Source organism: Pogoniulus pusillus, chromosome Z (genome assembly GCF_015220805.1).
Source record: "Pogoniulus pusillus isolate bPogPus1 chromosome Z, bPogPus1.pri, whole genome shotgun sequence".
NCBI lineage: Eukaryota > Metazoa > Chordata > Aves > Piciformes > Lybiidae > Pogoniulus > Pogoniulus pusillus.
This window is the reverse complement of record NC_087309.1, coordinates 25660934-25685998: the sequence shown is the minus strand read 5'-3', so window position 1 is coordinate 25685998 and position 25065 is coordinate 25660934.

Below are 25065 nucleotides of genomic sequence, written 5' to 3'. Positions count from 1 at the left end.
CCTTACTGGTTAAAAAGCCACTTGTGAACTTGACCACAATAAAATTCAGATTGCAAGAATCTGCTGAGAGTCATTGTTATGAAGGGGCTAGTTGAAATCTGAGTTTGGGGTGAAATGCAATAAGGCCAATTCAAAAGTTATTAAATAATTTATTAATATATACAAAGATAATTGCCCCAAACTTATTTACAACTATCCACACAAGTTCTTGGATGCGGTTAGCAGAACTATTTTACAGAATGTCTATACAATGGAATTTTGAAAGGTTTTAGAAATGTCTTTGAGAGAGTCTTGCGGCTTAATTCACCGCTTGTGAGGTTAACAAGATTCCTTTAGTAACTTGAATAAAGAATTCAGAATACTCACTAGTCCTCAGTCTTAATGTCTGTGGCCCAAAATGTATGCAGGAAAATATTCAATAGAAGTACTATGGTGAATTCCACGTGGGCTGTGATGTGGAATTGGCTGCTGGCTGAGGTGGCGGGCAAGCGGTGGGTGAGCAGCAGGTGAACGAGGAATGAACTAGCACACAAGGAAGCACCTTATTCACCTGTTCGCCTCCTTTTATAGGACAATGGCTGAGGCTAATGGTCTCATTGGCCACACTATCCCCCAATCACCTTTGACAATCACCCAAATGTACCCAAAAAAGGAAGAATCCACAGGCTGTTCTCCAAAAATGGGGGGATGCATATGCCTTGCACGTGACAGGGGCATGGGTCTTATGAAACCCCTCTCATGCGACTGGATTAAACCCAGACTAGGTTGTCTGGGTTTCCTTTGTCCTGTTTTCTCACCTCTGGGTGCAAGGCAGACAGGTGGGTAAACATGTCTGGACAAGACAGGACATGTTCAAGCCCATTTTGTGACCCTTGGGACTCTCCACCACAGTCATCTACCCTGCCTGTTGCATAAGGCTAACCTATTCCAGACACTGAAATCAATTTTAAGAGGTTTCTGCCAGGCCATTTCTCCACACAGTTACAGTCTCTTTGAATAAGAACAATGTCCTTCAGCATATCAGCTTCTTGGTCCAACCTGACATCATCCACAAGCTTACTCAGAAGGCACCCCATTCCCTTATCCAAGTTGTTAATGAAAAGCTTGAGCAGTGTTGTCCCCAGTCCCTCAGTTTTGTCATTGACACCTGGCCACAGGTTGGACTTTGTACCACTAACCACAACCTTATAAGCCTGGCAATCCAGGTGATTTTCCGCACTCATCAGAGAATATTTATTCAGTTTATATTGTGGTAATTTGGTGGCAGAACTGAAAGATGAAGTGGCTGAGCTGAGGGATGAAGTATCCAGGCTCAGGTCAATACGGGAGAATGAAAGGGAGATGGAGTGGGAGCAGGCACTGCAGATTGCCCCTGCTAAGGGAACTGTTCCTGGAAACAGGGAGGGATGGGTACAGATCCCTGTCAGAGGCAGCAAGGGAATTCCACCCCGGATCTCTCCTCCTCTTCCGTTGCCCTTGCACAACAAGTGTGAGGCCCTGCATGCAGAGGGCAGGGAGGATGAGAGGGCTGAAGAGCAGCCATCTGGGATGATGCCTAGGGTGGAGCAGTCCCCACCAACTGTGGTGACTAGCTCCACAAAAACAAAGAAAAAGAGAAGGGTTATAGTTGTTCGGGACTCGGTCTTGAGGGGGACTGAGGGACCCATTTGTTGCCCCAACCCATGCCACAGGGAGGTCTGCTCGCTTCCTGGTGCCCAGGTTAGGGACATCACCAGGAGACTCCCAAACCTAATCCAGCCCTCTGATTATTACCCTTTGCTGGTAATACAGGCTGGCAGTGTTGAGACTGAGAAGAAGGGCACCAGGTCAATTAAAAAGGAATTTAAGGCCCTGGGGAAATTGATAGATGAGGCAGGAGCACAGGTGGTGTTCTGCTCAGTTTCCCCGGTGGCAAGGGAACAGCAGAACCTATGCCATCAACAAATGGCTCAAGGGATGGTGCCAGCGGTGGCACTTTTGGTTCTTTGACCACGTGGGAACTTTTACTGAGCCAGACCTGCTTGATCATGATGGGGGTTCAGTTATCTAAGAGGGGCAGGAGAGTCCTGGCACTGGAGTTGGCAGGGCTCATTAGGCGGGCTTTAAACTAGATATGAAGGGGGTGGGTGAGGCAATTACCCTCTCTGAGAAGGAGAGAGTGGGAAGGAAACTAGGGACAATTGAGGAATCGAGAGCCCAGCTGAAGTGCATCTACACCAATGCACGCAGCTTGGGTAACAAGCAGGAGGAACTGGAAGTCCTGGTCCACCAGGGTGACTATGATATAGTTGCCATTTCAGAAACTTGGTGGGATGACAGGCATGGTTGGAGTGCTATACTGGGGGGATACAGCCTCTTCAGGAGAGATAGGCAAGGGAGAAGAGGAGGAGGGGTGGCCCTGTATATTAGGGAGTCACTCCTTGCCACAGAGCTTGAGGTGAGGGACGAAGGGGTTGAGAGCTTGTGGGTTAAAATCAGAGGGAGGACTAATAAATCTGACATCCTGGTTGGAGTCTGTTATAGACCACCCAACCAGGATGAGGAAACAGATGAGGTATTTTACAAAGAATTGGAGGCTGTCTCAAGATCATCAGATCTTGTCCTTGTGGGTGACTTTAACCTGCCAGATATCTGCTGGGAACTTAATTCAGCAGAGAGGAGGCAGTCCAGAAGATTTCTAGAGCGCATGGAGGACAGCTTCATGATGCAGCTGTTAAGTGAGCCTACTAGGGGTCAAGCTCAGCTTGACCTGCTGTTCTCCAACAGAGAATGGCTGGTAGGAGATGTGACAGTGGGAGGCTGCCTGGGGTGTAGTGATCATGAGATAGAGGGGTTTTCAATATGCAGGGAGATAGGGAAGAACTATAACAGAAACCTACACCTTGAACTTCTGGAGGGCAAACTTCAATTTATTCAAGAAACTTATTTTCAAAGTCCCCTGGGCAGCAGTCCTTAAGAACAAGGGGGTCCAGGATGGTTGGACCTACTTTAAACAGGAGCTCTTGAAGGCTCAGGAACTGGCAGTTCCCATGTGCCGAAAGATGAGCCAGAGGGGTAGGTGACCAGCCTAGATGAGCAAACAGCTCCTGAATGAATTGGGGGAAAAAAAGAGGGTGTATCACCTTTGGAATGAAGGAGGGGAAGGCTTCTCCTGATGTGTTTGAGGATGTAGCCAGATAATGCAGGAGAAAAATTAGAGAGGCTAAGGCCCAGTTAGAACTTAGGCTGGCTACTTCCGTGAAAGATAATAAAAAGCACTTTTATAAATTTATCAATACTAAAAAGAAAGGCAAGAAGAGCCTCCACTCCTTTCTGGACCAGGAGGGGAACACTATAACTGATGACGAGGAAAAGGCTGGGGTCCTGAATGCCTTCTTCACCTCAGTAAGGAGGGAGGAGTTCAGGGCAAGTGGCCTCTTGAACTGGGGGATGGGGTCGGGGAGCAGTGTGTTCCCCTGGAAATTCATGAGGAGTTAGTTCAGGACCTGCTGAACCACCTGGACACCCACAAGTCCATGGGACCAGATGGGATCCATCCCAGAGTGCTGACAGAGCTGGCAGATGAGCTGGCCAAGCTGCTCTGCATCATTTTCCAGCAGTCCTGGCTCACCGGAGAGGTCCCAGGAGACTGGAAACTGGCCAACGTGGTCCCCATCCACAAGAAGGGTCAGATGGAGGAACCCGGGAACTACAGACCTGTCAGCCTGACCTCAGTGCCAGGGAAACTGATGGAGCAGGTTATCTTGGGGGTGATAAGAGCACATCTGAGGGATGGCCAAGGGCTCAGGTCCAGCCAGCATGGGTTTAGGAAGGGCAGATCCTGCCTTTCTAACCTGATCTCCTTCTATGATTAGGTGACCCGCTTGGTGGATGTGGGAAGGCCTGTGGATGTAGTGTATCTGGACTTCAGCAAGGCCTTTGACACTGTCCCCCACAGCAAACTGCTGGCTAAGCTGTCAGCCCATGGCTTGGATGGCAACACTCTATGCTGGGTTAGGAATTGGCTGGAGGGCCGAGCCCAGAGAGTGGTGGTGAATGGTGCCACATCCAGCTGGCGGCTGAAGTAGGTTTACCATCCCATTTGTTCATGTTCTCAACTGTGATGGTTTGGGCTCTTAACTGGCCCCCACACTTTATATTTGCCCCGGCAAACTCAGATGGACCCTGGGAATATAGATGAAGCAATTTATTTACAGCTAGCAGAATTTACAAGCAGTTATTTACAATATATAGAGTTATATACAATTATATACAGAAATATACAAAGGATAAACAATACAAAAGCACAACTCCCCTCCCAGAAACCTAGGTCCCCAGGAGGGGCTTTCAAACCACCCCAACACCTCCCCCCGGCCTTCTTAACCTTACCCCAGTTCTCAGGAAGAAGAGAGGTGCGGTCAAGAGGTTAGGGAGCAAGGTTATTAGGAGCAAGGTTAATGAGATGTGACCAGGTCTGAAGGCAAAGGCAGAAAAAAGAGACAAAATGGAGAATGTTTACTTCTTCTTCCCAGAGCTCTCAGAAAGACTGTGAGAGAAGTTGACATCAATTGTTTTCATTTCACTGCCTGTTATCAAGTTCTTTTACCAAAACATTCCAGCTTGCTTCTAACTAGCACAATCCACCCCTTGTCTACTTCGCTCAGAGTATCGCTGAGTATTATCCAATCTAATCTAAACTAATATTTACACTAAAACAATATATACAAGTTCAGTTCACACTCCAATCAGATGTAGGTGATTCAAAAGCTCAGAACAGGGACTCCCAGGTGATGTTGGGTTCGTGCTCACGTACTGTAGATTCTATCATAGATTCTCTCAGTGTTGGGCGCCGATGTTACCTAGAACAGAAAACTCCTAACAGCTTGAATTTAAACTCTCTCAGCTAAGGTTAGATTTCTCTGTGGAATACACTGGATGTCACCATTCTCCTGCATTACCCAGTATGTATGACCAGGACCTTCAGCAGAAACCACCCCTCGGACAGGTTTCCCTTCGCCCGAAGGAGAAAATACCCAAACAGTTTTCCCTTACAGGTTCTTTTCATGTACAACAGGAACTTTATCAACGTCTACTGTTTGGACCAAATGTGATTTTGCAGGTCCTGCTCTGTTTACTGAACCTCTACTATTTACCAACCAGATAGCTTCTGCTAAATGTTTGTCCCAGTTTTTCAGAATTCCACCCCCCATGGCTTTTAGGGTGGTTTTCAGCAAACCATTGTAGCACTCAATCTTCCCTGAAACTGGTGGATAGTGGAGTATGTGATAGATCCATTCAATACCATGCTCTTTGCCCCAGTCTTTCACAAGATTGTTCTTGAAATGAGTGCCATTGTCTGACTTGATTCTCTCTGGAGTTCCATGTCTCCACAAGATTTGTCTCTCCAAACCAACAATGGTGTTACGTGCAGTTGCATGTGGAACTGGATAGGTTTCCAGCCATCCAGTGCTGGCTTCTACCATTGTTAGCACATACTGCTTGCCAGAATGAGATCGAGGTAAAGTGATGTAGTCAATCTGTCAGGCGTCACCATACTTGTACTTTGATCATCTTTCACCATACCATAAGGGCTTAATTCGCTCAGCTTTCTTAATAGCAGCACAAATATCACAGTCATAGATGACTTGAGTGATAGCGTCCATGGACAAGTCATGGGCCCACTGAGCTAAGAACAGCTCACCTCGGTGTTTCCAAACAAGTTCAGAGTTGGTATCAACTTGAGCAATCTTAGCAGCTTGGTCTCCCTTCTGGTTATGTTGATGTTCCTCAGTGGCTCTGCTCTTAGGCATGTGTGCATCTACGTGCCACACCTTCACTGGAATTTTCTCCAGCCATGCATCAATGTCCTGCCATAGATCAGCACACCAAATAGGTTTTCCTTTCCTCTGCCAACCATGCTTCTTCCAGTCCTTTAGCCAACCCCATAGAGCATTGGCTACCATCCACGAGTCGGTGTAGAGGTAAAGGATAGACCAATTTTCACATTCAGCCACGTCAAGAGCAAGTTGAACAGCTTTTACCTCAGCAAACTGACTGGATTCTCCTTCTCCATCTTTCGTTTCGGTAACTCTCCTGGTTGGACTCCAAACCGCTGACTTCCACATTCGCTTGTTCCCAACAAGACGACAGGAACCATCTGTGAACAAAGCATAGTTCTTTTCCTGATCAGAGAGATCACCATAGGGAGGAGCTTCCTCAGCACGAGTTATTTTCTCCTCCGGAGGTTTGGAACAGTCTGTGCCTTCCAGCCAGTTGGTGATCACCTCCGCCAGACCAGGTCAATCAAGATTACCCATTCGTGCTCGTTGGGTTATCAAAGCCATCCATTTAGACCAGGTTGCATCTGTGGCATGATGTGGTGATGAACCTTTGCCTTTGAACATCCAGTTGAGAACTGGCAGTCTAGGAGCTAAAAGCAATTGTGACTCAGTTCCAATCACTTCAGAAGCTGCTTTCACACCCTCATAGGCTGCTAGAATCTCTTTCTCAGTTGCGGTGTAATTTGTCTCTGAACCTTTGTAACAACGTCCTCAGAAACCAAGAGGACGACCACATGTCTCATTTGGAGCTCTCTGCCAAAGACTCCAAGTTGGACCATTGTCACTGGTAGCCGTGTACAGAATGTTTTTAATGTCCGGACCAGATCTCACAGGTCCCAAGCCCACTGCATGGACTATTTCTCGCTTAATCTGAACAAACGCTGCTTGTTGTTCAAGTCCTCAATTAAAATCGTTTCTCTTACGAGTCACATCGTGCAGAGGTTTGACAATCTGACTGAAACCAGGAATGTGTAGTCTCCAAAATCCCACCACACCAAGGAAAGAAAGTGTGTCCTTCTTACTGGTGGGAACTGCCATGGTAGAGACTTTGTTGATCACATCCTGAGGAATGTAACGGCGACCATCCTGCCACCGCACTCCCAGTAACTGAATTTCTTTGGCAGGTCCTTTGACCTTGTCTCTCTTAATGGCAAAACCTGCTTGCAACAGAATGTCAATGATTTTGTTACCTTCCTCGAAGACTTCCTCAGCAGTTTGGCCCCACACAATGATGTCGTCGATGTACTGGATGTGCTCTGGAGCTTTACCTTTCTCCAGTGCATTGTGGATGACTGAGTGACAGATGGTTGAGCTGTGTTTCCATCCCTGAGGCAAACGGTTGAACTGGTAGTGGATTCCTCTCCAGGTGAATGCAAACTGAGGCCTGCACTCCTTTGCTATGGGAATAGAGAAGAAAGCATTAGCAATGTCTATGGTTGCATACCACTTAGCCTCCTTTGATTCCAGCTCATACTGGAGTTCCAGCATGTCCAGCACAGCTACGCTCATGGGTGGTGTCACCTCGTTGAGGGCACGAAAGTCAACTGTCAGTCTCCAGTCACCCGTAGGTTTACGCACAGGCCAGATGGGACTGTTGAAAGGTGAATGAGCTTTCTCGATGACAGCCTGACTCTCCAGTTGACAAATCAGCTGATGAATGGGCGACAAAGAGTCACGGTTAGTTCTGTACTGCCTGTGATGAACAGTTTGAGTTGCAATTGGCACTTCCAGGTCCTCTATGTCATGATGTCCCACAACTGCAGATTCATGTGAAAGTTCAGGTCTAATAGACAATTTCAATTTACCATCGTCAATCTCCACAGATGCTATTCCAAAAGCCCATTTGTGACCCTTAGGATCTTTGAAACAACCTTGTCTCAAAAAGTGAATTCCCAAAATGCAAGGTGCATCAGGACCAGTTACAATAGTATGTGTCTTCCACTCTTTACCAGTTAAACTGATTTCAGCCTGTATTTTAGTTAACTCCTGAGATCCACTAGTGATTCCAAAGATAGATATGGACTCTGTCCCTTTACAATTGGATGGCAATAAAGTACACTGAGCACCTGTGTTAACTAAAGCCCTGTATTTCTGAACTCTTGAACTGCCAGGCCACCTAATGAATACATTCCAATTGATTTGGTTCTCTCCACTATCCCTTTCCTCCTCCTGGCTGGAGGCAGGGCACCCCTAATGCTGAACATGGCATGTAGGGTGTACACAGTCATTGGTGTTGTTGTGAGAGGAACTGCAACTGCTGGAACAATTGCAGTTGCTCTCGGGAGCTGAAGAAGTGACAGCTACTTTTTGGGCATTACTGCCTCTGTTTCTGCCATTCTGCAGTTCCCTGACTCTCTTTGAAAGAGCTGAAGTAGGTTTACCATCCCATTTGTTCATGTTCTCACCGTATGTGTCACACAGAAGTATCCACAGTGACGCACATGATTGCTGATGTCTGGGTGGAATTTGTCTCCTGCTGGGCTGGAATTGCCTTGCAGAAGGTGGGCGTCTATTCCTGATTGCAGAAACATGCACCCATTCAGATGATGCAGGAATGGTATCCTTTACCAGATTGGTAATGTTTTTGAGATTCTCCTTCAGTTCTGTCATGGTATCTTTAATGCCATTCTCAATACCATCTTTAAGCTCTGTAGTCATAGTCTTTATGGCACAGATTATACCAGAATGTGACAAGCTGCCCTCAATCTGCCTGAGCTGGTCAGTGAATTCACCTACAGTGAAAGACTTTCCATTATCACTCCTTGAGAGGAATTTACTGGCCAAGATGTTAGCATAGGATGAAGGAGCAAGCTTAATCAGCTTTTTCATGAGACCTGTTCCCAAAGGAATATCGTCAGGCTCATGAGTACCATGATCTCCATAAAGCACTTCCTTCACAGCAAACTCCTTCAGAACCTTAATTCCCTTCTCAATGGTGTTCCACTTCTTGGCAGCCCATGGCAAATCATCTCGGGAAGGATATCTCATAGCCACAGCCAACAAAAGGTGTGTCCACAAGCTAACCCTACCAAGAGGACTTGCCAGGTATTTGTCCACTCCACTCTCCTTAGTGAGTGGTCCCAGCTGCTTGGCAGACTTGTCTCCTACCTGCAGGGCATTAGCACCAATGCCACGGCATCTCACTAGCCAGCTTAGGATTGGCTCACCTGATTCCCTTGTGTATTCCTTCCTAACTTCCCTGACTTCTCTGAGTGGATCATTGGAGTCCTGGATGTCATCCTCGTCCTCTTCCTCCTGTTGATCTGGTGGTACCGGGCCTAACAGAACCTTCCTCATAGCACTCTTAAACTCATTGAAACCATCCTCTCTCTTGGCTGCCAACCTCACAGCACTCTTCTCATTTCAGTATTGTTGTCTCAGCACATTTGTGAGGTCTTGCAGACTAACTACCTCCTCTTCCTCCTCTTGCTGATCACCAGCGGTCCCCTCTCTTACATTCTCCTGTGAACCACACTTTGTCTTAGCTTTTGCTTTAGCAGGTGCCAGAAGGGCCTGAGCAGCAACAGACTTGGACATGTCTGCTGGAGGGCTTGAATTATTGGGGGTCTGACCTGGAGCTTGTGAGTTCAAATCTGCCTTAGAGTTAACAGGGCTCTGGTTCTAGTCTGCTGGCTGGGGATTCGAATTGGTTGAGCTGGTGTCATTAGGATTTGGACTGACTGGGCTAGCGTTACCAGAATTATCAGTGTTATTAGCATTAGTGGGATTACTTGCCTGTCCTCCTGGGATGCCTGCCAACCCTGACGTGCTATCATTCTTGCTAGGAACATTCTGATTTTGGGTACCTGCCTGTGCTCCTGGGACTCCTGCCAAACTCTGCGGATTGTTGTTATCATTATTGTTTACATTACTGGCAGGAACATTGGCCGTGTTTCCAGAACTTGGAGAAGGAGGGGCAGAGGCTGTCAGGGGGGAAGCCGATAACTGTGTTCCCTTGTTTTGCTGTGAAAGAGACTGCTTCTGAGACACAGAATTTTTCCTAGTTCTTACAGAAGCTGGTTTTGAATTTTTCACAAATAATACCAATATTAATATGAAAATTAAAATCATAAGAGCCATGATAATGCACAGAAATCCCACCACTGTTTCTTTTCTGTAAAAATCCTTGCATGGACTTGGCATTTCAGTTTGGGGCTGGATGACCCTCATGAGACCAGTAGATAAAGCAGAATCTTGATTAATTGTAACATTATTGACAAGTACTCCTGTAATATTACTGGTAAGGTTTTCAGAGACATTAAAACCAGCATAACCAAGAATAAAATCACCCCAGCTCCAGAAAATGCTTGAAAGCTTAGCTTTGACCTTCTTATAAGCTACATGAAGCAAGAAATAACCAATTTGATCTTTGACCCAATTGTACACAAAAATCCAGAAAACAGGCCACACAATAGTCCCCACCAAGTACAATAGCTGCTTTACTAGCTTCATCTTAATTCCCAGAGTTAATTACCAGTCACTCAAATAAAATTAGCCCCACGTTGGGCGCCAATTAAAAAATGTGATGGTTTGGGCTCTTACCCGCCCTCCCACACTATTGAATTTGCCCCAGCTAACTCAGATGGCCTCTAGGAATATAAATGAAGCTATTTATTTTGCAGCAGCTAATATACCAGCAGCTATTTACAAAATATACAGTTATATACAGAAATATACAAAGGATAAACAATACAGAAGCACAACTCCCCTCCCAGAAACCTGAGTCCCCAGGAGGGGCTCTCAAACCACCCCAACACCTCCCCTTGCCCTCTCAACCTTACCCCAGTTCTCAGGAAGAAGAGAGGTGCAGCCAAGAGGTTAGGGAGCAAGGTAAGTGGCAGCAAGGTTAATGAGATGTGACTAGGTCTGAAGGCAAAGGCAGAATGAAAGACAAAATGGAGAATGTTTTACTTCTTCTTCCCAGAATTCTCAGCATGACTGTGAGAGAAGGAGACACAATTGTTTTTCATTTCACTGCCCATTATCTAGTTCTTTTACCAAAACATTCTAGCTTGCTTCAAACTAGCACAACTGGTATGGGCTTCTCGTGGAGGTGGTGGAGTTGCCATCCCTGGAGCTGTTCAAGGCCGGATTGGACATGGCACTTGGTGCCACGGTCTAGCATTCAGCTCTGTGGTAAAGGGTTGGACTTGATGATCTATGAGGTCTCTTCCAACCCTGATGATACTGTGATACTGTGATACTTGACCCTAGGTGGTCTTGACCCCTCCTCAGGAGTGAGTCTGAACAATACCAGGTGATTCATGGTTATCCCACTGCTGCTTCCTGTTTAAAGATCCATAAAAGCAGGAGGTACTTCTCTCTCTCTCTGCGCTCCCTGCCTGCCTGCTTACCAGCGTCACCATCCTGTTCCTGGTTCTCTTTGTTTTACCTACCTCATATACCTTTAATTTATTGTTAATTTTTTGTGCTAGTTTGAAGCAGGGTAGAATGTTTTGGTGAGAAAAACGAGATCTTAGGCTGTGAAAGGAAAACAATGGTGATGTCTACTCCCCTCAGAGTCTTGCTGAAGAAGAAGAAATGAAAACATTAGATAGCACTCTTGCCATTTTGTCGCACTCTGCTTTGGGCTTCTGACTGAGCTCCATCTCCCTAACCTCACCTTCCACTCACCTTTGCTTCTTAACCTCTTGGCTGAACTTCTATTCTTCCTTAGGACTGGGGTAAGGTTGAGAGGGGCAGGGGGAAGGTGCAGGGGTGGTTGAGGGCCCCTCCTGGGGACTGAGGTTTCAGGGAGGGGATTGTATATTTCTGTATATAACTGTATAAACTGTAAATATCTGCCTGTATATTGTGCTAGCTGTAAATACATAGCTTCATTTATATTCCCAGAGATGGCTGAGTCTAGTTGGGTATTTCTAAAGTGTGGGGGAGCAGGGTACACCCAAACCATCACATTTTTCCTTCTTTTAACTTCCAAATCAGAGTGAGATTATTTATTTGGGTGTCCATACCTTTCTTTTCTCTACATCTAATTCCTTTCTTTTGGGAAAGAAGGGGGAAGAAGAAAGGGCATTCTATAAATTGTTATTGGTTCTATCAAATGTATTTGAGTCTCACTTGGTGCCATGGTCTAGCCTTGAGCTCTGTGGTAAAGGGTTGGACTCGATGATCTGTGAGGTCTCTTCCAACCCTGATGATACTATGATACTATGATACTATGAATTTAAGTCAGAACTGAGACATAACCTATCAGCACAAGTCAAGAATCACAACCAAAACCACTGCTCTAATTTAACTAAATCAGGTACATATAATTATTTTTATTTAAAAACATAGAATGGGTGAGGTTGGAAGGGACCTCAAAGATCATCCAGTTCCAACCTCCTGCCATAGACAGGGACACTTCTCACTAGAACAGGTCACTCAAGGCCTCATCCAAACTGTCCTTGAACACCTCCAGGAAGGGAGCATCCACAGCCTCCCTGGGCAACCTCCTCCAGTGTCTAACCATCTTCACTTTAAAGAACCCTTTCCCAATGTCTAAATTTGAATCTCACCTCTTCCAATTTAAACCCATTACTCCTCGTCCTGTCATTACAAGACCTTGTCAATTGTGGTAGTTTGAATCTAGCTAGAATGTTTTGGTGAGAAATAGATTACAGGCTGTGAAAGGAAAACAGTGGTGATGTCTACTTCCCTCACAGTCTTGCTAAAGAGTATGGGAACAAAAAATGTAAACATTAGATAACACTCTTTCCATTTTTTTCTTTCACTCTTGCTTGGGCTGTTGGCTGAGCAACATCTTACTCTCTAAGCTCACTTTCCATTTGGACTAACCCACTTTGCTTCTTCACCTCTTGGCTGAACCTCTATTCTTCTTTAGGACTGGGGTAAGGTTGAGAGGGGTAGGGGGAAGGTGCAGGGGTGCTTGAGAGCCCCTCCTGGGGACTTAGGTTTCTGGGAGGGAAGTTGTGTTTCTGTATTACCTTTTACCTTGTATATTTCTGTATCTAACTGTATATAGTGTAAATATCTGCTTGTATATTTTGGTAGCTGTAAATAAATAGCTTCATTCATACTTCCAGAGCTGGCTGAGTCTAGTCTGAGTGATTTCTAAAGTGGAGGGGGGGCAGGGAACACCCAAACCATCATACTCCATGAGGACTAGAGCCTGTGAGTGTGAAACTTCTCCTATTTGTTTGCAAACATCTGCTTCATCTTCCGGATAGGAAGCAAATTCCTACTATGATGTCTTTTTCACTGCCTTGCCTTTAACTTTTACTCTTAAGCTCTCTGTTTTTGCCTTGCACATCCCCAGGTGGCGCTTTATGGACTATAGTTTGTCATTGTTGTAGAGGGCTACACTCCCTCCCCTTCTCCCCAGTCTGTCCCTCTGAAGAGTCTATAACCATCTATCCCCAAGCTCCAGTTGTGAGATCCATCTCACCATGTCTCAGTGATACCAGTGACATCATAACCCTGTAGACTTGCACATACTTGCAATTCTTCCTGATTGTTCCCCATGCCCTTGCATTAGTGTAGAGGCATTTTAGTTGTGCCTTTTTTTTTGGATCTGACTTGCTGACTGATTTTCCCTTACCCTGATCTTTGGAAACTCTTTTCTCAGTCTGTACTCAATCCTAGGGTCAATGTCTATGCTCAGACACCTCTGTAGCTATGAACCTGTCTCTACCCTTCATGTCATCACTACCACGTGATGTATTCCTGTTGGCAGCTACTATCTGAAAGGGGTCTGGCTTATCCCTGCAAGATTTTGACTACATTATTTTGACCCCAGCATGCTTCTGGGCAGCAGGCTGAGAGTCCTCACTAGCCCTCCATTGCTCTCACATATGCGTGTCCTCCCACACATTGTCACATGGAAGGCCTGATGACTTTATCCCACTTCAGCTTCACATCCCATTTAAATTTCTGTCAGCTAGCCCTGCTATCTCCTCTACAAAGACCCTCTTCCTCCTTCAATAGAGGTGTCTTCTGTTTGGTGTCAACAACCTCGGTGCTGTATAGATGGTGCCATTGTCAAAGAACCCAAATTTATGGTGGTGACACCATCCATGGATTCATGTATTAAAAGGCTGTATGTGGCTGCTTAATCCAATGTCTCTGCCATTGGTTGGAATAATAGAAGAGAAGATGATTTATGCACCTGAGTCTTGTACCACTCATCCCAAGGCCCTGTAGTCTTTTTTAATCATCCTGGGACTAACACTCATTATTTCTTCTCCTACATGGAAGATCAATAATAGTAATCCGCAGAGTGCATCAGGCTAGGAATTTTCCTAACAACATCCCTAACCCAGGTTCCAGGTAAGTAGCACGCCTCCCTCTAAGTGGTATCTGTCCAGCATGTTAGTCCCTCTGTTCCTCTCAGAAGTGAATGCCCTACAACTATCACTCACCTTTTTTGCTTTGTTGCACTAGTCCTAATTCTTTGTTCTGGCTGACACATGCTGGACAACTGAGCAGTGGACTTTTCTCTCCATCCTTCTCTGCCTGATCCTCAGTTTCTAGTGCCCCGTATCTGTTGTGCAAGGGCAGCTGGTAAGACTGATAAGACCAGGAGAGGGCTCTCTTGCCTCTGTGTGTGTGGGAACTTGCCTCCACTCCCCTTCATGTCCTGGTTCTCCTGCCTTACCTGTTTTGTCTGGAAATGGAATCCTCTACTACTTGTGCAGCCATCCCCTGCTGCCCCTCTTTTGGAGATGGTATAGCTGGGCTCCACCAGTGGATTTCCCTTTCATAATCCCGTATAGAGACCTTAGTCTCTCAACTTCCTCCTTTAGCCCAGCCACCATACTGAGCAGATCACTCACCTGCTCACACCTCACATGGATTTCATACCCACCACCTTCCTTTCCAAATGCTAGGCTCAGGCATTATCTGCAGCTAGTGGTTTGGACACTCACATATTTGCATGAGGTGCCCACAGCTTTCTTAGCCACAGTATTTGCTTGGGTTACAATCATGGCTAATACTTTGTGTTTTCCTGTGGTTTGTTTTGGGTTTTTTTCCTTTTTTTTTTTTTTCTTTGCCACACACTGCCAGCTGTTAAATGAAGAAAACTCAGTATTTAGATAATTTTTATTCTTTCAGCTGCTGGCCCTTATCTGTTGTGTGAATTAAGAGCTCTTGTGCTAAACCAATGATTTTCATTCCCAGTACTGGATCCCAAAGGTTTATTTTTGAGGAAACTCCTTCTGCTGCTTCACAAAAGTAGCATTGTCAGGAAGATTTAGCTCACAATGAAAAAAAAGTCTTTCATTGTGAATTCTCATAATAAGGAGCTTACAAATCCTAACTCACATTGAGGCCACCCCTTCTTTTGCTCTTAATGCACTGTCATAACTCTTCCACCTTAACTATCAGGGGAATGCTGCCTGTGTCTCTTATCGTGCCTGGGTCAGAGGTGAATATTCGAGCTTCTAGGTCTTGGTGGTATGAAGTACTGTGAAATAAGGTAATAATCTTTCAGGAATCTCTGAGACTGTTCTGTAAATGTACAAGTGAAAACATCTGACTCTATGTTTTGTCTTCTATTGTGGAGGTTATTCTACCTTGAAAGAAAAGACTAAAAACTACTGTGAAAGAGATTCTCCTTGGAGTGGTGAGAGGGAAAGGGTTAACTTGGGGAACAGCTGGGACAGAAGTTTACATAACTATCTCTCATTTGCAGTTGAGCTTACATGCCTTGCAGATGTGACAGAGGTCACCAATGTAAATAGACATTGATTATTCTTGGAGTCATTCAGTAACTTTTCATCAACCATTCTCCTTAAGACATAGTTCTTTGTTCATGAAAGGGAACAAAATAAAACAACAGTCTCATCCATGAGCTAACAGCTTCTTCTAATTATCACTTATAATTACTAATTTTCCTTCCCTGACATGAACTTTTCTCCTCTTTCTTGTGGGACTTCTGGTTTCCAGCCTTACTATTTTAATTAAGAAAAAAAAAACAACCAACCAAACAAAACCACTCCAAAACAAAACAAACACTATAAATGTACACAAATGGGTTAACTAATTGCCATTGGTCTTTGTGGAGAACTGTCTTTGGGGAGTACTTTCAGTCTTTCTGGAGTCTGGACAAATAATGGGTGTGGAATGTCAAGGTAAATGACAATAAGAAATAGAAGATCTTCCATCACCTCTTGACAGGATGCAGAGGAGGGCGGGAGGAGCTGTCGAACAAAGTGCTCTTTATTCTTCAGAGCAGGGGGAGCAGCATGTGTGCATGGTAATTAGAGGAGAAAGGGCAGCCACTGTTCTGTACCCATAATAATCATAATCAAAATAAAAAACATTGCAAGATGGAGCATGATTTCCTATCACCGGATGGGCAGAGAGAGAACAGTGGCAGGCTCATCTGTTACTGCAGAGACAGGAGATACAAAGGAATAATTTTCTCTGTATATTCATGTAATGGGCATAATCTAAACAGACCTGCTGAAGCACATGTAGATGACTCCTTCAAAAATGGCTACCTTTCCCTAACCACAGAAGGAATTAAAATATATGTGCTTTTTGATAGCATGACAAATGTGTACTACTGTGACTTTAAATTTAGCATTTACTCAGCAGCAGCTAGCAGTTGCATCACCACATTCTGCTCAAAGCCCTTTTAGTCTCTCCTTGCTCCTCACACTCCTTTCCTCCTGTCATATCTGACTCCTCCTCCCCAGCGTGCTTAGTAGCCAGAAACTTGCTCTCTAATTACTGTGGTTATAATTTGCAACCTGTCCAGTGGTGCCAGGAAGCGAAACACAGCCTTTTCAAGTGTGGAGGAATCATCCGGCTCCAGTCAAAACAGAGGGTTGTGTTTCCAAGTAATTTGGAGATTTGGTAATGACAACCCCAATTGTGCATGGGTGGTTGGCTGTCAAGTGTGCAATAAAGCCAGGATCTTACCCCATGGTGTGCAAAAAGGGCCTTTTCTTTTTTACTTTACTCTTTTGTATTCAACTTACATGATCACACATGCCAAATAAAAATAACAGGAGAGGGAGGTCTGTTCCTGGACAATTTTAAAGCCTGTTTTCAATCAAATGGATATTTTAATTTTTTTTTGTTCACAAGGTCAGTGCTCCTGTCCCCTGGTCCTGCTTCCTCTTCCCCTTTTCTGAGTGCTAATATCAAGTTATATTTTTAAGAGTTATGACAAGATTCTTTACAGACTTCAGATTTTTTATGTCATAAAGTGTAATTTAATATATAAGAAATATGAGGACCAGAGGAAAATAAAGATCTTAGGCCTGAATGCTTTTATAGTGTCTCTTAACTGAATAGCAATTCTAACAGTTACAATAACATTGTTGAATAACATTGTAGTCATAACAAAGAAGAAAAGTAAAATACAAGGGATGTAGCATATATAGAAAAATATTTAAAAAATATTATACATTAATTGAATAATCAAGAAAATGTGATAATGAATCCAAATTTCCACTTAAAAACCCCAGAATGTAGCCTTTTTTAAGACTACACAAGGACTTTATGATATCTTTTTATTCTTCTGGGTAAACAAAATTCAGAAATATCATACAACATTTCAAAGGCTGAGAAGGTTTGAGGTTCGTGTAAGAAGAGCAGTGAATCTGATAAAAGTTTAAAATTTCTAGTGCACAAGTCTTAAGAGGAGCACCCCAGGGAATGGGAGTTGATTAGTCTGAGGAAAAGGAGACTAGTGAAGACCTTATAACTCCCTACATGTACCTGAAATGAGGTTGCAGAAAGATGATGTTTGGTCTCTTTTCCCAAGTAAAAAGCAATAGGACAAGAGGAAATGGTCTCAGGTTGTGCCAGGGGAGGTTTAGGTTGAAACTTAGTATAAAATTCTCCACTAAATGGATTGCTGAGCACTGGAAAAGACTGCCCAGGGAAGTGGTGAAGTCCCCATACCTGAAGGTATTTAAAAGGTGTGTAGATATGGCACTTAAAGACATTATTTATTGTTGTACTTAGCTATGCTGGGATAATGGTTTGACTTGATGATCTTAAAGGTATTTTCCTAAAGAAATCCATGGTTCTATGATTCTGACAAATAGTAATTTATATTCTCCTTTTTCATTGTTGTGGTTTAAAATAATGGAAGAGGTAAGCAAAGGCAAGAAAAATTTATAATTTTTTTACAATGTTGGAATTTACAAGTGTGAAACCTGGATTCTTTGAATCACACTTGTGCTAGTTTGAAGCAAGCTGGAATGTTTTGGTAGAAGAACTAGATAACGGGCAGTGAAATGAAAAACAATTGTGTCTACTTCTCTCACAGTCACACTGAGAACTCTGGGAAGAAGAAGAAAACATTCTCCATTTTGTTTCTCACTCTTGCTTTTGCCTTAGACCTGGTCACATCTCATTAACCCTGCTCCTACTAACCTTGCTCCCTAACCTCTTGGCTGCACCTCTCTTCTTCCTGAGAACTGGGGTAAGGTTGAGAGGGCCGGGGGGAGGTGTTGGGGTGGTTTGAGAGCCCCTCCTGGGGACTCAGGTTTCTGGGAAGGGAGTTGTGCTTTTGTATTGTTTATCCTTTGTATATTTCTGTATATAATTGTATATAACTGTATATATTGTAAATAGCTGCTTGTAAATTCTGCTAGCTGTAAATAAATTGCTTCATCTATATTCCCAGGGTCCGTCTGAGTTAGCTGGGGCAAATACAAAGTGTGGGAGGGGCGGGGTAACCCCCAAACCATCACATTTTTTATTGGCTTTCCCAACGTGGGGCTCGATATTTCAGTGAGTGGAAATTAGCTCTGGGAATTAAGATGAAGCTAATCAAGCAGCTATTGTACTTGGTGGGGATTGCTGTGTGGCCTGTTTTCTGGTTTTTTGTGTACAACTGGATCAAAGATCAAATTGGTTATTTCTTGCTTCATGTAGTTTTTAAGAAGGCTAAAGTTAAGCTTTCTAACATGTTCTGGAGCTGGGGTGATTTTATTCTTGGTTATGCTGGTTTTAGTGTCACTGAGAATATTACTAGTGATATTACAAGAGTTTTTGTCAATAATGTTACAATCAATCGAGAGTCTGCTTTATCTACTGCTCTCATGAGGGTCATCCAGCCCCAAACTGAAATGCCAAATCCCTGCAAGGATTTCTACTTGAAACAGAGCATGGCAGGGATGCTGGGCATTATACTGGCTCTTGTAGTTTTAAATTTCATATTAATTTTGGCATTATTGGTGAAAAATTCAAAACCAGCTTCTGTAAGAGCTAGGAAAAATTCTGTGTCTCAGAAGCAGTCTCTTTCACAGCAAAACAAGGGAACGCAGTTGTCGGCTTCCCCCTTGCCAGCCTCTGCCCCTCCTTCTCCAAGTGCTGGGAACACAGCCAGTGTTCCCGCCACTAACGTAAACAATGATAACGGGCAGAGTTCGGCAGGAGCCTCAGGAGCACAGGCAGGTACCCAAAATCAGAATGTTCCTAGCAACAATCAAAACACGTCAGGGTTGGCAGGCATCCCAGGAGGACAGGCAAATAATCCCACTAATGCTAATACTACTACTAGTGCTAGTAACGCTAGCCCAGTCAGTCCAAATCCTAATGACACCAGCTCAGCCAATTCGAACCCCCAGCCAGCAGACCAGAACCAAAATCCTCCTGTTAAAAGCAAGGCAGATTTGAACTCACAAGCTCCAGGTCAGACCCCTAATAATTCAAATCCTCCAAGTCAGACTCCTAAAGATTCAAATCCTCCAGCAGACACATCCAAGTCTGTTGCTGCTCAGGCCCTTCTGGCACCTGCTAAGGCAAAAGCTAAGACAAAGAGTGGTTCGCAGGAGGATGTAAGAGATGGGACCTCTGGTGATCAGCAGCAAGAGGAGGAAGAGGAGGCAGTTAGTCTGCGAGACCTTGTAGATGTGCTGAGACAACAATACTCAAGTGAGAGGAGTGCTGTGAGGTTAGCTGCCAAGAGAGAGGATGGTTCCAATGAGTTTAGGAATGCTATGAGGAAGATTGTGTTAGGCCAGGCACCACCAGAACAACAGGAAGAGGAGGGGGAAGATGACATCCAAGGCTCCAAGGATCCACTCAGAGAGGTCAGGGAAGTTAGGAAGGAATACACAAGGGAATCAGGTGAGCCAATCTTAAGCTGGCTAGTGAGATGCCGTGGCATTGGTGCTAATGTTCTGCAGGTAGGAGACAAGTCTGCCAAGCAGCTGGGACCACTCACTAAGGAGAGTGGAGTGGACAAACACCTGGCAAGTCCTCTTGGTAGGGTTAGCTTGTGGACACGCCTTCTGTTGGCTGTGGCTATGAGATATCCTTCCCGAGATGATTTGCCATGGGCTGCCAAGAAGTGGAACACCATTGAGAAGGGAATTAAGGTTCTGAAGGAGTTTGCTGTGAAGGAAGTGCTTTATGGAGATCATGGCACTCATGAGCCTGACGATATTCCTTTGGGAACAGGTCTCATGAAGAAGCTGATTAAGCTTGCTCCTTCATCCTATGCTAACATCTTGGCCAGTAAATTCCTAGCAAGGAGTGATAATGGAAGGTCTTTCACTGTTGGTGAATTCACTGATCAGCTCAGGCAGATTGAGGACAGCTTGTCACATTCTGGTATAATCTGTGCCATAAAGACTATGACTACAGAGATTAACAATACCATGAAAGAACTGAAGGAGGACCTTACAACCTCAATTTCCAATCTGGCAAAGGATACCATTCCTGCATCATCTGAATGGGTGCATGTTTCTGCAGTCAGGAACAGACGCCCACCTCCTGCAAGGCAATTCCAGCCCAGGAGGAGACAAATTCCACCCAGACAGCAGCAATCACGTGCGTCACTGTGGATACTTCTGCGTGACACATACGGGGAGAACATGAACAAATGGGATGGTAAACCTACTTCAGCTCTTTCAAAGAGGGTCAGGGATCTGCAGAGTGGCAGAAACAGAGGCAGCAATGCCAGGAAAGTAGCTGTCACTTCTTCAGCTCCTGAGAGCAACTGCAATTGTTCCAACAGTTGCAGTTCCTCTCGCAACAATACCAATCACTGTGTACACCCCACATGCCATGTTCAGCATTAGGGGTGCCCTGCCTCCAGCCAGGAGGAGGAAAGGGATAGTGGAGAGAACCGAATCTATTGGAATGTATTCATTAGGTGGCCTGGCAGTTCAAGAGTTCGGAAATACAGGGCTTTAGTTGACACAGGTGCTCAGTGTACTTTATTGCCATCTAATTGCAAAGGGACAGAGTCCATTTCTATCTTTGGAATCACTGGTGGATCTCAAGAGTTAACTAAGATACAGGCTGAGATCAGTTTAACTGGTAAAGAGTGGAAGACACATACTATTGTAACTGGTCCTGATGCGCCTTGCATTCTGGGAATTGACTTTTTGAGACAAGGTTGTTTCAAAGATCCTAAGGGTCACAAATGGGCTTTTGGAATAGCATCTGTAGAGATTGAGGATGATAAATTGAGATTGTCCATTAGACCTGAACTTTCTGATGAATCTGCAGTTGTGGGACATCATGACATAGAGGACCTGGAAGTGCCAATTGCAACTCAAACTGTTCATCATAGGCAGTACAGAACTAACCGTGACTCTTTGTTGCCCATTCATCAGCTGATTCGTCAATTGGAGAGTCAGGCTGTCATCGAGAAAGCTCATTCACCTTTCAACAGTCCCATCTGGCCTGTGCGCAAACCTACGGGCGACTGGAGACTGACAGTTGACTTTCGTGCCCTCAATGAGGTGACGCCACCCATGAGTGCAGCTGTGCCGGACATGCTGGAACTCCAGTACGAGCTGGAATCGAAGGAGGCTAAATGGTATGCAACCATAGACATTGCTAATGCTTTCTTCTCTATTCCCATAGCAAAGGAGTGCAGGCCTCAGTTTGCATTCACCTGGAGAGGAATCCAGTACCAGTTCAATCGTTTGCCTCAGGGGTGGAAACACAGCTCAACCATCTGTCACTCAGTCATCCACAATGCACTGGAGAAAGGTAAAGCTCCAGAGCACATCCAGTACATCGATGACATCATTGTGTGGGGCCAAACTGCTGAGGAAGTCTTCGAGAAAGGTAACAAAATCATTGACATTCTGTTGCAAGCAGGTTTTGCCATTAAGAGAGACAAGGTCAAAGGACCTGCCAAAGAAATTCAGTTTCTGGGAGTGCGGTGGCAGGATGGTCGCCGTTACATTCCTCAGGATGTGATCAACAAAGTCTCTACCATGGCGGTTCCCACCAGTAAGAAGGACACACTTTCTTTCCTTGGTGTGGTGGGATTTTGGAGACTACACATTCCTGGTTTCAGTCAGATTGTCAAACCTCTGCATGATGTGACTCGTAAGAGAAACAATTTTGAGTGGGGACCTGAACAACAAGCAGCCTTTGATCAGATCAAGCGAGAAGTAGTCCATGCAGTGGGCCTGGGACCTGTGAGATCTGGTCCGGACATTAAAAACATTCTGTACACGGCTGCCAGTGACAATGGTCCAACTTGGAGTCTTTGGCAGAGAGCTCCAAATGAGACACGTGGTCGTCCTCTTGGTTTCTGGGGACGTTGTTACAGAGGTTCAGAGACAAATTACACTGCAACTGAAAAAGAGATTCTAGCAGCCTATGAGGGAGTGAAAGCAGCTTCTGAAGTGATTGGAACTGAGTCACAATTGCTTTTAGCTCCTAGACTGCCAGTTCTTAACTGGATGTTCAAAGGCAAGGGTTCATCACCACATCATGCCACAGATGCAACCTGGTCTAAATGGATGGCTTTGATAACCCAACGAGCACGAATGGGTAATCTTGACCGACCTGGTCTGGTGGAGGTGATCACCAACTGGCCGGAAGGCACAGACTGTTCCAAACCTCCAGAGGAGAAAATAACTCGTGCTGAGGAAGCTCCTCCCTATGGTGATCTCTCTGATCAGGAAAAGAACTATGCTTTGTTCACAGATGGTTCCTGTCGTCTTGTTGGGAACAAGCGAAGATGGAAGTCAGCAGTTTGGAGTCCAACCAGGAGAGTTACCGAAACGAAAGATGGCGAAGGAGAATCCAGTCAGTTCGCTGAGGTAAAAGCTGTTCAACTTGCTCTTGATGTGGCTGAACGTGAGAATTGGCCTATCCTTTACCTCTACACCGACTCGTGGATGGTAGCCAATGCTCTATGGGGTTGGCTAAAGGACTGGAAGAAGCATGGTTGGCAGAGGAAAGGAAAGCCTATTTGGTGTGCTGATCTATGGCAGGACATTGATGCACGACTGGAGAAAATTCCAGTGAAGGCGCGGCACGTAGATGCACACATGCCTAAGAGCAGAGCCATTGAGGAACATCAACATAACCAGAAGGCAGACCAAGCTGCTAAGATTGCTCAAGTTGATACCAACTCTAATCTTGACATTGACCTTGATTGGAAACACCGAGGTGAACTGTTCTTAGCTCGGTGGGCCCATGACTCATCTGGACATCAAGGCAGAGATGGAACATACCGATGGGCTCGTGATAGGTCAATTGACTTGTCCATGGACGCTATCACCCAAGTCATCTATGACTGTGACATTTGTGCTGCTATTAAGCAGGCTAAGCGAATCAAGCCCTTATGGTATGGTGAGAGATGGTCAAAGTACAAGTATGGTGAAGCCTGGCAGATTGACTACATCACTTTACCTCGATCACGTTCTGGCAAGCAGTATGTGCTAACGATGGTAGAAGCCAGCACTGGATGGTTGGAAACCTATCCAGTTCCACATGCTACTGCACGTAACACCATTGTTGGTTTGGAGAGACAAATCTTGTGGAGACATGGAACTCCAGAGAGAATTGAGTCAGACAATGGTACTCATTTCAAGAATAATCTTGTGAAAAACTGGGCCAAAGAGCATGGTATTGAATGGATCTACCACATACCCTACTATGCACCAGCTTCAGGGAAGATTGAGCGCTACAATGGTTTGTTGAAAACCACCCTAAAAGCCATGGGGGGTGGAACTCTGAAAAACTGGGACAAACATTTAGCAAAAGCTACCTGGTTGGTAAACAGTAGAGGTTCAGTAAACAGAGCAGGACCTGCACAATCAGATTTGGTCCAAACAGTAGACGGTGATAAAGTTCCTGTTGTACGTGAGAAGAATCTGTTAGGGAAAACTGTTTGGGTATTTTCTCCTTCGGGCGAAGGGAAACCTGTCCGAGGGGTGGTATCTGCTGAAGGTCCTGGTCATACATACTGGGTAATGCAGGAGAATGGTGAAATCCAGTGTATTCCACAGAGAAATTTAACCTTAGCTGAGAGAGTTTAAATCCAAGTTGTTAGGAGTTTTCTGCTCTAGGTAACATCGGCGCCCAACACTGAGAGAATCTACGATAGAATCTACAGTACGTGAGCACGAACCCAACATCACCTGGGAGTCCCTGTTCTGAGCTTTTGAATCACCTACATCTGATTGAAGTGTGAACTGAACTTGTATATATAGTTTTGGTGTAAATATTGGTTTAGATTAGATTGGATAATTCTCAGCGATACTCTGAGCGAAGTAGACAGGGGTGGATTGTGCTAGTTTGAAGCAAGCTGGAATGTTTTGGTAGAAGAACTAGATAACGGGCAGTGAAATGAAAAACAATTGTGTCTACTTCTCTCACAGTCACACTGAGAACTCTGGGAAGAAGAAGAAAACATTCTCCATTTTGTTTCTCACTCTTGCTTTTGCCTTAGACCTGGTCACATCTCATTAACCCTGCTCCTACTAACCTTGCTCCCTAACCTCTTGGCTGCACCTCTCTTCTTCCTGAGAACTGGGGTAAGGTTGAGAGGGCCGGGGGGAGGTGTTGGGGTGGTTTGAGAGCCCCTCCTGGGGACTCAGGTTTCTGGGAAGGGAGTTGTGCTTTTGTATTGTTTATCCTTTGTATATTTCTGTATATAATTGTATATAACTGTATATATTGTAAATAGCTGCTTGTAAATTCTGCTAGCTGTAAATAAATTGCTTCATCTATATTCCCAGGGTCCGTCTGAGTTAGCTGGGGCAAATACAAAGTGTGGGAGGGGCGGGGTAACCCCCAAACCATCACAACACTACTGTATACTCAGCCACCAGGACTGGGGCATCAACTTGCTCCTTATAATGCAGCCACAAAATGCTATAGTCTAGAAGATTTATTACACGCAATTGAGGTGAGGCCACTCCATGACCCTTGTCCTAATACAAGCAAATTGAGAGCTTGTGGAAGGGTTCTAATTTACTTCTGTACATGACATCAAAGTGTAAATACTCATCCTACCTCTGTGAGATTTCTGTATTTGAAGATTGCTTTTTCC